The sequence below is a fragment of the Macaca thibetana genome, chromosome 8 (assembly GCF_024542745.1).
Source record: "Macaca thibetana thibetana isolate TM-01 chromosome 8, ASM2454274v1, whole genome shotgun sequence".
Lineage (NCBI taxonomy): Eukaryota > Metazoa > Chordata > Mammalia > Primates > Cercopithecidae > Macaca > Macaca thibetana.
In genome coordinates, this window is record NC_065585.1 from 64,336,320 (window position 1) to 64,348,725 (window position 12,406).

Here is a 12,406-nt window from a genome sequence, read left to right on the forward strand (position 1 = left end):
GCTATGCAACACAGGGAGACCCCTTCTCTACAGAAGAAAATTAGCCAGGCATAGTAGCACACACCTGTAGTCCTAGCTACTCAGGAGGCTGAGACAAGAAGGTTGTTTCAACCCAGGAGTGTGAGTCTGCAGTGAGCCAGGATCCTAGATGCAGAGTGAGATCCTGTCTTTAAAATAACACAAAAAAATTTAAAAATTACTTGAGCACTCACCAAGCACTTTGTTGGGCCTGGAGATATCTTGATGAATACAGTGCCATCTCCTCCTTGGAATTGCTTATAGGTTAATACTTAGATGTTCTTAGTAATGTACTAATGCCAAGATTAGTCCATTTCCTCCTTACACAGTTACTCAGCCATGCTTGAGTTTGCCTGCTGCCCCCTACTTCATAATTTCTCCCCACATAGTTAACAGTCAATGCTTCAGTTAATGTTCTGGCATATTTTTCACTGAGAAAATAGATGCCATTGGCCAGGCACAGTGGCTCACACCTGTAATCCCAGCACTTCGGGAGACTATGGCAGATGGATCACCTGAGGTCAAGAGTTCGAGACCAGCCTGGCCAACATGGAGAAACCCCATCTCTACTAAAAATACAAAAATTAGCCGGGGGTCATGGCACACTCCTGTAATCCTAGCTACTCGGGAGGCTGAGGCAGGAGAATCGCTTGAACCCCGGAGGTAGAGGTTGCAGTGAGCCAAGATTGCACCACTGCACTCCAGCCTGGGCAACAAGAGCAAAGCTCTGTCTCAAAAAAAAAAAAAAAAAAAAAAAAAAAAAAAAAAAAAAATAGATGCCATTGTCCAGAACCTCCTGAAGCCTCCCAAAATCAAATGGACCAACCTACCTACCTTCATCCATTCCCAACTCTGCTGGCCTGCTTCCTATAAGCCCCAATGCAGAGCTGGGTCCCATCATAGTCCAATCCTCCACCAGATGTTCTGCAGTCCATCCCTCTTGCCTCCTGAAGGACTTACCTTCTAGAGCCAAACTACTTTCAAGTATTTTTTTCCATCTTGCAGTTCACCTTCCAAAAAAGGTGGTTGTCAAAGTGTGGCCTCTAACCCGTCAGTATCAGCATCACCTGAGACTTGTTAGAAATACTAATACTTGGGCTTTGGTGACTCACACCTGTAATCCCAGCACTTTGGGAAGCTGAGGCAGGAGAATTGCTTGATGCCAGCCTGGGAAACATGGCAAGACCCCCACTGTCCACAAAAGAAAGGAAATTAGCCAGGCATGGTGGTGCATGCCTGTAGTCCTGTCCTAGCTACTCAGGAGGCTGGGGCAGGAGCACTGCTTGAGCCCAGGAGTTCGAGGTTACAGTGAGCTATGATCACACCACTGCACTCCAGCCTGGGCAACAGAGTAAAAGCTTCTCTCTAAAACAAATTAAAAATTAAATTTAAGAAAAAAGGTCCTCTGGTGTTCCTGATGTATGCTAAAGCTTGGCACCTGTGGATCTACGGCTGAAACTCCTCAATGTTCCTCTCCACACCACCTCTGAGGTGACCAAGGCAAGGTGGCTAGATCCCCAGGACCCTAATGAGAGAGCTCGCTGGAGCAGGCTGGAGGCCACTGTCCTCAGCCCTCTCCCCATCCTATTTTTATTAATGACTTGGATGGAAGTACTGAGGGCACGCTGATCTCATTAACAGATGACAGAGAGCTGTATGGGATAAAGGAGATGTTGAATGATGACATCAGGGCCCAAAGACACAAAGTGACAGTCCAAATCTATCAAGATGAAACTTAATAGGGGATATTAGTTAGAATTAGATTCCACTTTGAGTGACAGAAAACCCAAAATAGCACTGGCTTATTAAAATAGAAATTTATTTCTCATTCACATAAATGAACTCTGGAAGTCTCAGGCCACAGTCAATGTGGTGAATTCCCTGGAGTTCCGGGGATTCAAGCTCCCCATCCAGCTCACTGCTCCACCATTCCTACCACCTCTTCCTCAAGCTGAACATGGAGACATCCACGTTCCAGACAGCACAAAGGAGGAAGGATGGAGAACAGGGTCCATTCTTGCTGATTTTTGAGGGTTCCACATGCTACCGCTATGCTTCTGCGTGCATCCTATTGGCCAAAGCTATGCCTATTGGCGCAGTGGTGATGGACACTGAGAATTGTAGTCTTTATTTTTCTAAGCAGCTCAGCTAAAAAAGCTATTACATGGACAAAAGGGAGAACAAATATTGGGACACAATAAGCAGTCTCTGCCAACCAAAGCAAAAATAAAGCCCGTCAGGCTGAGTGTGGTGGTTCATGCATATAATCCCAGCACTGCGGGAGGTCATGGTGAGAGGAACACTAGAAGCCAGGAATTCAAGAGCAGCCTGAGCAACCTAGCAAGACCCTGTCTACAAAAACAATAAAAATTAGCCAGGTGGCCAGGTGCGATGGCTCACACCTGTTATCCCAGCACTTTGGGAGGCTGAGGCAGGAGGATCACGAGGTCAAGAGATCGAGACCATCCTGGCCAACATACTGAAACCATGTCTCTACTAGAAATACAAAAATTAGCTGGACGTGGTGATGCACTCCTGTAGTACCAGCTACTTGGGAGGCTGAGGCAGGAGAATCGCTTGAACCCGGGAGGTGAAGGTTGCCGTGAGCCGAGATCATGCCACTGCCCTCCAGCCTGGCGACAGAGTGAGACTCGGAGACTCTGTCTCAAAACCAAAACAAAAAAATTAGCCAGGCATGTTGGCATGCACCTATAGTACCAGCTACTCAGGAAGCTGAAGCAGGAGGATCTCCTGAGCCCAGGAGTTTAAGGCTGCAGTGAGCTACGATCATGCCACTGCACTCCAGCCTGGGCAACAGAGCAAGCAAGATCCTGTCTCAAAGCAATTAAAAACAAATAAACTAAAGCCCTTCATATACTCCCTAAAATGCAAACGCCCCTCCAAGGTTTTGGTGTTAAAGAAGGAGCTAGGGAGTAATAACCACACAAGCAGTCCTCAGCTGTTTCCGTGCGAAGACAGAAAACACAAGCCATACTGGGTTTTAAGGAAAAAGAGAAGATGTGGGATACATAACTGACATTTCCAGAAACAGTAGTAGCTTCAGGAATGTCTCAAATGATGTCAGCAAAATTCGACTCTCTTCCTAGCTCAGCTCCACAGCCTCCCATGCTAGGTTTATTCCTGGGCTATACATGGTGGCAAGATGGCCATCAGCACATCCAGGCTCCCATCTCCTAGACCTGTGGTGAGAGCAGGGAGAGAGTCAAGTTCACGCTCCCTTACCCTCACCTCCACTCATTCTTCAGGTCAGCTTCCTCCAGCAAAGTGGTTCTCAACCCTGGCTACGCATTTTTAGATTCCTGATGCCCAGCATCCCCTCCCCAAAACTGTTTTTATTGTTTCATGGTGGGGGACTGTCACTTTAAAAATCTCCCCAGTGATTCTCGGGTGAGTCTCCTGAGCATCCAGGGCAGAGAACACCTGCTCCCACACTGTGGGAAAATGGACGCTTTCCCTCTCTGGAGTCACCTCCCAAGATGCTCTCTGTGGAGGTCATGCATCTCCATCAGGTCCTGCCTCACCGTGGCCCCTTCACTGTACTGCTGGTCACCATGTCACCCCCTGCGCCTCTGTTCCCTTATGGGATTCAGCTTCTCTTTATGGGGCCTGAGGGAGAGAAAGCCAAGGAGGCACCTCTTGATGGTCTTATCTTTCCATCTCTCCAATCACCTGGCTGTCAAGGTTGACTTTCTTTTATTGAAGGACTGGGGAAATTTTTTTTTTTTTTTTTTTTTTTTTTGAGATGGAGTCTCACGCTGTTGCCCAGGCTGGAGTGCAGTGGCGCGATCTCGGCTCACTGCAAGCTCCGCCTCCCGGGTTCCCGCCATTCTCCTGCCTCAGCCTCCTGAGTAGCTGGGACTACAGGCGCCCGCCACCGCGCCCGGCTAATTTTTTGTATTTTTAGTAGAGACGGGGTTTCACTGTGGTCTCGATCTCCTGACCTTGTGATCCTCCCGCCTCGGCCTCCCAAAGTGCTGGGATTACAGGCTTGAGCCACCGCGCCCGGCCAGGACTGGGGAAATTTTAAAAGGGAAATACCAGTAAAAAGAAAAATATTCTACGTTTTGGGACCATCTGCTCATAGTCTATAACGGAAATTGAGGACTAAGACTTGAGGAATGTCGACAATAAAAGCTCCATAGCAAGGATTAACCAATCAGAGAAACCGTGAAGGATTAGCTAGAGAGGCCACAGGAAAGCCACAAGACCACAGACTTCTGGAAGAAAACAGAGGCTGGAAATGACCAGAGACTAAGTGGCTTACTGCTTCGTTCTTCTGTCTAGCGACCCTTACCTGTCATCCACACTGATGACTACTTCTTTCAATGAATTATGCAATTCCAAATTTCACATGAAGCTCAAGTTACTACCTTTTGGCAGGGCATGGTGGCTCATGCCACTTTGGGAGGCCAAGGAGGGAGGATTGCTTGAGCCCAGGAGTTCGAGACCAGCCTGGGCAATATAGCAAGACCTCCATCTCAATTTTTTAAAAAGTTACTACCTTTTGACATGCTATGAGTAGATATTCAGATTTCTTTACAATAAAACAGAGGCTCACGAAAGGCTAGATATTAAAAGATAGGGTTCCTCAAATCCCACAAATATTAAATCATATTGTCTGTGGTTCCCAAACTATGTGCTGAGGCACCCTGGGTCACTGTAGTGAAGATGACGGGCCCTGCAGGAGGTTTCAAGCTTTTGAGGGAAACAAGGTGACATCTGCCAGGCACTGTACAAACCATTAAGTTATTTGGACTTTAATAAACCAAAATGTTTATATATATATATGTGTGCGTGTGTGTGTGTGTGTGTGTGTATATGTGTATATATATTACATACACATTTTATATATATATATCTTTTGGCTTAGGGCCCATGCATAAATTACTGAATAACTATAGCTATGAACTGAGAAAGTCTGGGAACTTCTAAAATAGGTAACTGATTGACCACAGCAAGCCAATAGCTCTCTCTCTCTCTTCATCCTACTTGCCATCATTGCAGCTGTCGCCTAAAACTATGATACCCCAAGAGCACAAGTATTGTTTTCCTTTTTACAGCTCTAAGGGAATTGTTCCTGTTCAGAAATCATAAACAACCTATGGGTGAGAGAAATTAGAATTTACAATAGAAATAATCTAAATAACATACTAAATTAAAATATTTTATTTCAAACCATGACACATCTGAAGAAACTGAATTTACGTTCAGAATATTTACATTCAGAATATTTATATCCTTTCACCCAAGCACTTCAGGGTAGGTGTTTTAAAATCAAACAAGGAAATACAACCATGAAGTTATAATCATAGACTATATCCTGTTTATGTCAATTAAATTTGATCAGTCTCACAGCCAAAGAACAAATGTCTAATATGTCTAATTCTGGTTTTATATCGTGTGTGTCAGGATAGTCTTGACTGTGTTTCAGTAAGTTCCCAAAAGAGAAACACTAAAATATCAGTGGATGAACTGAAAAAAAAAAAAAAAAAAAAGCCTTATTTCTCACTTACATAAGTCTGCTGTGGTTTAAATGTCTTTCTTCCATTCTGTAGCCACGTCAACTGACACACCTGGCCTTCAGAGTCATGAGTCAAGGAAAGAAAGAGATGCAGGAAGTATTACTAGCTCTTAATTGCCACAGCCTAGGAGTGACACAGGTTACTTCCATTCACAATCCATTGGCCTCAACTCAAATATATTTATTATTACAGCAACTCAAATATATTTTCTAATTCAACTTGTCATGTGGCTATACCGTCTCTGCAAGGGATGCTGGGAAATGTAGGGGAGACCATGGAGACTTGGAGAGCACTATCTCTCCGTGCCACAATCTGCTTAGTTATAGAACAGCAAGAGAGAATATGAATTCAATAATTCATTCATTCATTTACTAGACGATATTTATTGAGGACCTGCTCTGTGTTGGATGCTGCGTTTATGTTCTAGTAAGGAATGATAGACAAGAAACAAGATAGCAAAAAATAAACAAGAAGATAATCACAGATTGTGATGTGCACTCTTAATTAAATTGTTCATCACAGCCTCTCTGCTATAGCGACGTTTTGTCAATGTTTAGATTCTGTGTGGATGCTGATGAATCAACAGTAAGACTATTTGCTATTAACCATACCACCTCCCCTGCCATGACTGGATCTCCATGTTGGAATTCCATCAAATTTTATTTATTGATAAGCAAAGTTTCAAAATATGTTAAACTTAATTTTCAATTGAGGTTAAAAATAGTATGCACATAATAATTTCATCCCAAGAACTGGACTCTATGAGACAAGATGGCAATCCATACGTTACTATGATAACAGAGCAATTCCTGGCTATTGAGATTATATGTAATTTTCTTTTCCTTTTTTCATTTACAGCAACTCAAATATTTTCTAATTCATCTGCAAGAAACATTGGCTATTTATTAATATAATAATGAAAAATAAAATATATAAAGACTGTCTGTGTGGGTTAAAAGGCTAAATAACTTCTAGGTTATACAAATTATCCCAGGAGAACAAAGGTGTAATTTTTTGAGTTTGCTATTGGGAAAGTCAAGAAAGCAGCCAAATTTGGAACACGTGGGGGTGTTCTCAGGGTTAGGATTGTTTTTCTCTTGTGGGATGGGAAAAGTGGGCTTTCTTGGAAGAGAGAAAAAAGAGATAATAGTATGATGCTCTATGAAGAGGGAACATAGCTGTTCTGGAATAAATCTGAAAAAGTTTTTTACTTCTAAGTGCATGCTGTATAACATCATGAGCCCACAGGGAAGAAGTGTGCCAGTTACCTGCATGACAATGCAATTCAGGGTAAGACCTAAAGATGCTGGAAATCAGCACACTCTGTGAGGTTTGGGGAGAATGCGGGGGAGCCCCATTTGCTGAGGCCCAAGCAACAAGCATGAGAAAGCACAGGATGAGTCCAGAGTCACAGTTCATTTACCCAGTGAGGTCAACGAACACAGGAAGATGACAAGGCTGCCTGGAGATGCTTCTGGGCATTAGAACAAATGACTACAGTAATGGTGATGAGGAGGATGCGCAGTTCTGGAGTCTTAATAGAATGCCAGGAAATGCACTACAGGTGTTATTTGCAATATCTCATTCAAGATATTATTTACAGGTTCATTCATATCTATGTTACAGATTCCACTATTTTAATGTCTTGGCCTGCTCTGTGGGAGCGTTGTCACAGGAGGGTGAGGTGTGGAAGAAGAATACTTCAAGGTTCAGGCAGGTAGCAATTGCCAGGTGCAAAGAGGGAGGAGCCTAGAAAGCGTAGGCAGCAAGCCCATGCAGCAAGCGATATGGAGGTTACATTAATAATAAATATATAAAGTGATCTACTATTTCTGGATGGGAAAAGGTTCTTGATGGGAAATAATTCTTTTTCTTACTTGGGAATTCTCCAATGAATGCTAAGTAAAGACGAAAGAATTAGAATCATAAAAGAAGGCATATGGGGAATGGTCCAGAACGTAGCAAATCAACGTTGCTCTTTTTTGCTGCATTCCATTAAGTACTTGTTCCATCATCTTCCCATCTTGGGGCACAATTCTGGGACAGTGCAAACATCTTTAAGCCAAAAGTGAGGGCCAGGAAGGAAAATGTTAAGAAGTATCTTGAATGGCTGTTTCTCTAGGCACAGGCAATAGAACATATCTGAAAGGAGAGCCAAAAAACTGTCCATAATCAAACACATTATTTCCACAGCATGGCTGGGTGCAGTGGCTCATGCCTGTAATCCCAGCACTTTGGGAGGCTAAGGCAGGCAGATCACCTGAGGTCAGGAGTTTGAGATCAGCCCGACCAACATGGTGAAACCCCCTCTCTCCTAAAAATACAAAAATTAGCTGGGCATGGCGGCGCATGCCTGTAGTCCAAGCTACTCGGGAGGCTGAGACAAGAGAATCACTTGAACCCAGGAGATGGATGTTGCAGTGAGCTGAGATCACACCACTGCACTCCAGCCTGGGTGACGGAGTGAGACTCCACCTCAAAAAAAAAAAAAAAGATAAGGCATCACAGAAAGTAACAGAACACTTTTCTGGAAGTTTATTCTCTTATGGGTAAAACCAAAGAGGTAATGCATGAGCAACCTGCTTAGGCCCTGGTTTCCTCAAGGACAAAATGGTCTCCAAGAGGCCAACATAAAAATTATGTAATGCTAAAGAATTCTAGCTCTTGGCCTGGCACAGTGGCTCATGCCCATAATCAAGCACTTTGGGAGGCCGAGGCAGGCAGATCACTTGCGCCCAGGAGTTCGAGGTCGGCCTGAGCGACAAAGCAAAACCTTGTCTCTACAAAAAAATAAGAGAAAAGTTACCAGGGTGTGTGTGGTGATGCACACCTGTAGTCCCAGCTACAGGGGACTGAGGTGGGAGGACCGCTTGAGCCCAGGCTGAGATAACGCCACTGACTTCAGTCTGGGTGACACAGTGAGACCCTGCCTCAAAAAAAAAAAAAAGAAAAGAAAAGGAAAGAAAAATAAAGAAAGAGAGGTCTAGGTCTTTTGAAGTCTTTTTGGCTGCACAGCAGTCCAGCGTGCCCTTCAGTTGTTTCGAATGGCCGCTGGACTTCACCCACACTTATAATGATCTCCTCTTAAGACAAAGGCTCTGAGGACGGGTACAGTGGCTCATGTCTGTAATCCCAGCATTTTGGGAGGCCAAGGCGGGTGGATCACTTGAGGTCAGGAGTTCCAGACCAGCCTGGCCGACATGACGAAACCCTGTCTCTACTAAAAATATGAAAAGTCAGCCGGGCATGGTGGTGGGCAACTGTAATCCCAACTACTCGGGAGGCTGAGGCAGGAGAATCACTTGAACCCAGGAGGAGGAGCTTGCAGTGAGCTGAGATGGTGCCACCACACTCCAGCTTGGGAGACAGAGGGAGACTCCTTCTCGAAAAAAGACAAAGGCTCTGGAAGCCAATCTTTCTAAAACCAGCTCTAGTGTTTTCTCCCGTAAAAGAAACTGCCTTTTGTCCATGCAAAAGGGACTTTCCAGCAAGTGGTATCAGAGCCTGAGACAGATGCACAGAGCACCCACATGTGGGGGTGTCATGGCAGCTGTCAGAGGGGTTTTGGAGCCCAAGCAGGGTGGGGAGACTGTCTACCAGAGGGGTGGGGGTGGAGGCAGCATGGAGGGTCAGAGGACTGATGGGATGAGGAGATGTCCATGCTGGGGAGGAGGCAGCAGTGGTCACGCGAGATTGGTTGCATGAAGAAATATTGATAAAATAGGTAAGTACGTTAAGGGTAGTAGAACCAGCTTGAACCCTGTGATATCAGTGTGACCTTATGGTTTGGGGGTTTTGTTTTGGTATTTTATTTTTTTTGAGATGGGGCATCAATATGTTGTCAGGGCTGGTCTTAAAGTCCTAGGCTCAAGGAATTCTCCTGCCTCAACCTATTGAGTAGCTGGGATTACAGGCACTCACCACTGTGCCCAGCTTTTTTATGGTTTTTGATAGGTAGGTAGTTAGGTAGGTAGGTATGTAGGTACTTAGGTACATAAATAGAGATGATAGAGATGCTTAGATACAGAAACAAATGTGTGTGTGTGTGTGTGTGTGCGCACATGTGTGTTCCCTGGCTCTGTCTAGTCAAAGGGCCTGGGAGCAGTGAGCACAGCCCAATGAGCACAGCCCAATTGCAATGAGCCCATCTAGCACCCAGATCTTGTTCTTAAATACCATCCATTCTCTCCAAAAGTCAACCCAGGCTTCTTGGAGAAATGGCTATTTCGAAGGCTGAGGCAGGAAAATTATAGGATGACCTGGAAGATCTTGTTGATCCAGAAATCAAGGAAATGCTCAAAGACTGATGAGGCATGTCAAAGGGACACAGGAGCCAGTTTGAAGGGGCCCTCAGTGGCCAAGTCTGAGACAATTTGAGTATCAAAATAAATTGTGACAACAACTTATTATAACCCATTGAGTGAAACAGGAAACCGTGGGTCCATGTTTATATAAATAAATTCAAAATTTGGCAAGGAACAGGATATTTACAGTTTCAAAGTGCCTCCCCACAAAACATGTATTAACTAAATAGTGATTGATTACACATGGTTGAAGAGTAACTTTATAATGAAAAGCCTAGCACCACCTTAAATCAGGTAATCAAGTAAACAGCATAATAAATGGGATAAATCAACATTGTGTGCTCCCTGATAGGAGGCAATGAGGAAAACACAGCATTGCTTTCATAATAATCAAATAACTGTCTGTATTCTTCAAAAGTATCAAGGTTATGAAAGTCAAGGAGAGTGGAAGTGTTCCAGAAGGAAAGAGATGACACCTAAATTCAATGCTGGATTCCAAACTTGTCTTGTTTTATTTTTACTATTTAAAACAGTTGGCAAAACTTGACTGGGTCTGAGGATTAGATGGTAGAAATGTATCAGTGTTAGTTTCCTGCGTTGGATGGTTGGGCTATGGTGATATGGGAGAATGTCCTCATTTGAGAAAATGAATATTGAAGTTTTCAGCGGGGTGAGCATTAGTTTGGCAACTTACCCTCAAATGGTTACCAGAAAGAAAGAGTTTTGTTTTGTTTTGTTTTGTTTCTGTAGTTGCAACTTTTCAGTCAACTGCTTCAAAATAAAATTTGTATTAAAAAGAAACTACCAGCCGGGGGCCGTGGCTCATACCTGTAATCCCAGCATTTTGGGAGGTTGAAGTGGGAAGATCACTTGAGTCCAGGAGTTCGAGACCAGCCTGAGCAACATGGGGAGACCTCATCTCTACAAAAAATACAAAAATTAGCTGGACATCGTGGCACATGCCTGTAGTCCCAGTTACTCTGAAGGCTGAGGTGGGAGGACCAACTGAGCCCCCAAGTTCAAAGCTACAGTCAGCTGTGATTGCATCACTGTGCTCCACCCCGGGCAACAGAGCAAGACCTTGTCTCAAAAGAAAGAAAGAGAGAAAAGGGAGAGAAAGAGGAAGGAAGGAAGGTCATCAACTAAGGTAAACTGAGGATATCTCTGTTGCTCAAAATCTAAAGTACCTAACAATCGAGGTTGAGATCTTTCCCTTGATTGGCACTCCCAAAATATTAATTTTATTAATTAAATATTAATAATATTACTCCTTTACCTCATAACCTTAACTATTATTCCATACCTCTTATTGTATCCTTTACAAAACATGGTTGACAAAATTAGGGCCCAACACTTGTTTTTGCTTGCCCTGTTTTGAATATCTTCGCTGTCATTTATCTTCCATGTAGAACTGAAGTAGTGTAGCCATAAACATAATCATCCCCTTTGACCTGGGAATTCCATCCCTGAGAATTTTGTCCCAGAAAATAACTCAGAAGAAGACAAAACAAATGCAAATGATCCTCATTACCACATTACTCATGTAATTCCATAGTTTTGCCTGTACTCAAGCACAGCACTACAAGAAATAAAGCAATCCTATTACTGGCCCATCACAAAAGCAAATGGCCCCCAGAAGATGGTGAACATATTTCCTCAGTTTTCATCTAGACATTGTAGAGGGCAACTGTTGCTTTTACCTGGCCAGCATTCATTCCTCTTTCTTCTGGTGACACCACCTTGAGTTTGCTTTGAACAATTACCCCTCTGCCATTGTACACAGGCTACAAGTGACTGTCCAAGAACCCTGACCTCCCCTGGCCAAGCCCAGCTAAACCAGTGACTGAGGCTAATTTATCCTGAGGGTCTAATGCTGGAGAATGGCCATTAGTTCCTTCCCCCTGGCGCTCTGAAACTTCTCTATTTCTGCTCTAAGTCTAGTTCATGCATTTATTTTTAAATCTTGTGACCTACGCATATTTTTTCTTTCCTTTTTTTTTTTTTTTTTTTTTGTGGTGGAGGAGACAGGGTCTCACTTTGTCACCCAGGCTGGAGTGCAGTGGTGTGATCATAGTTCACAGCAGCCTCAACCTCCTTGGGCTCAAGCAATCCTCCCATCTCAGCCTCCAGAGTAGCTGGGACCACAGGCACAAGCCACTGTGCCTGGCTAATTTTTTTATTTTTTGTAGAGACGGGGTCTCACTATGTTGCCTAAGCTGGTCTCAAACTCCTGGACTCAAGTGATTCTCCCACCTTGGCCTCCCAAAGTTCTGGGATTATAGGCCTGAGCCACCATGGCCAGCCCCATATTTTTTCAACACTTAAGTTATCTGTATTTGGTTTATTTTTTTGTTTGTTTGTTTTTAAGACAGGGTCTCACTCTCTGTTGCCCAGGCAGGAGTATGATCTTGGCTCACTGCAGCCTCAACCTGCCAAGCTCAAGTGATCCTCCCACCTCAGCCTCTTGAATAGCTGGGACTACAGGCATGCACCATCGTGCCCAGCTAATTTTTGTATTTTTTGTAGAGATGGGGGTCTCCC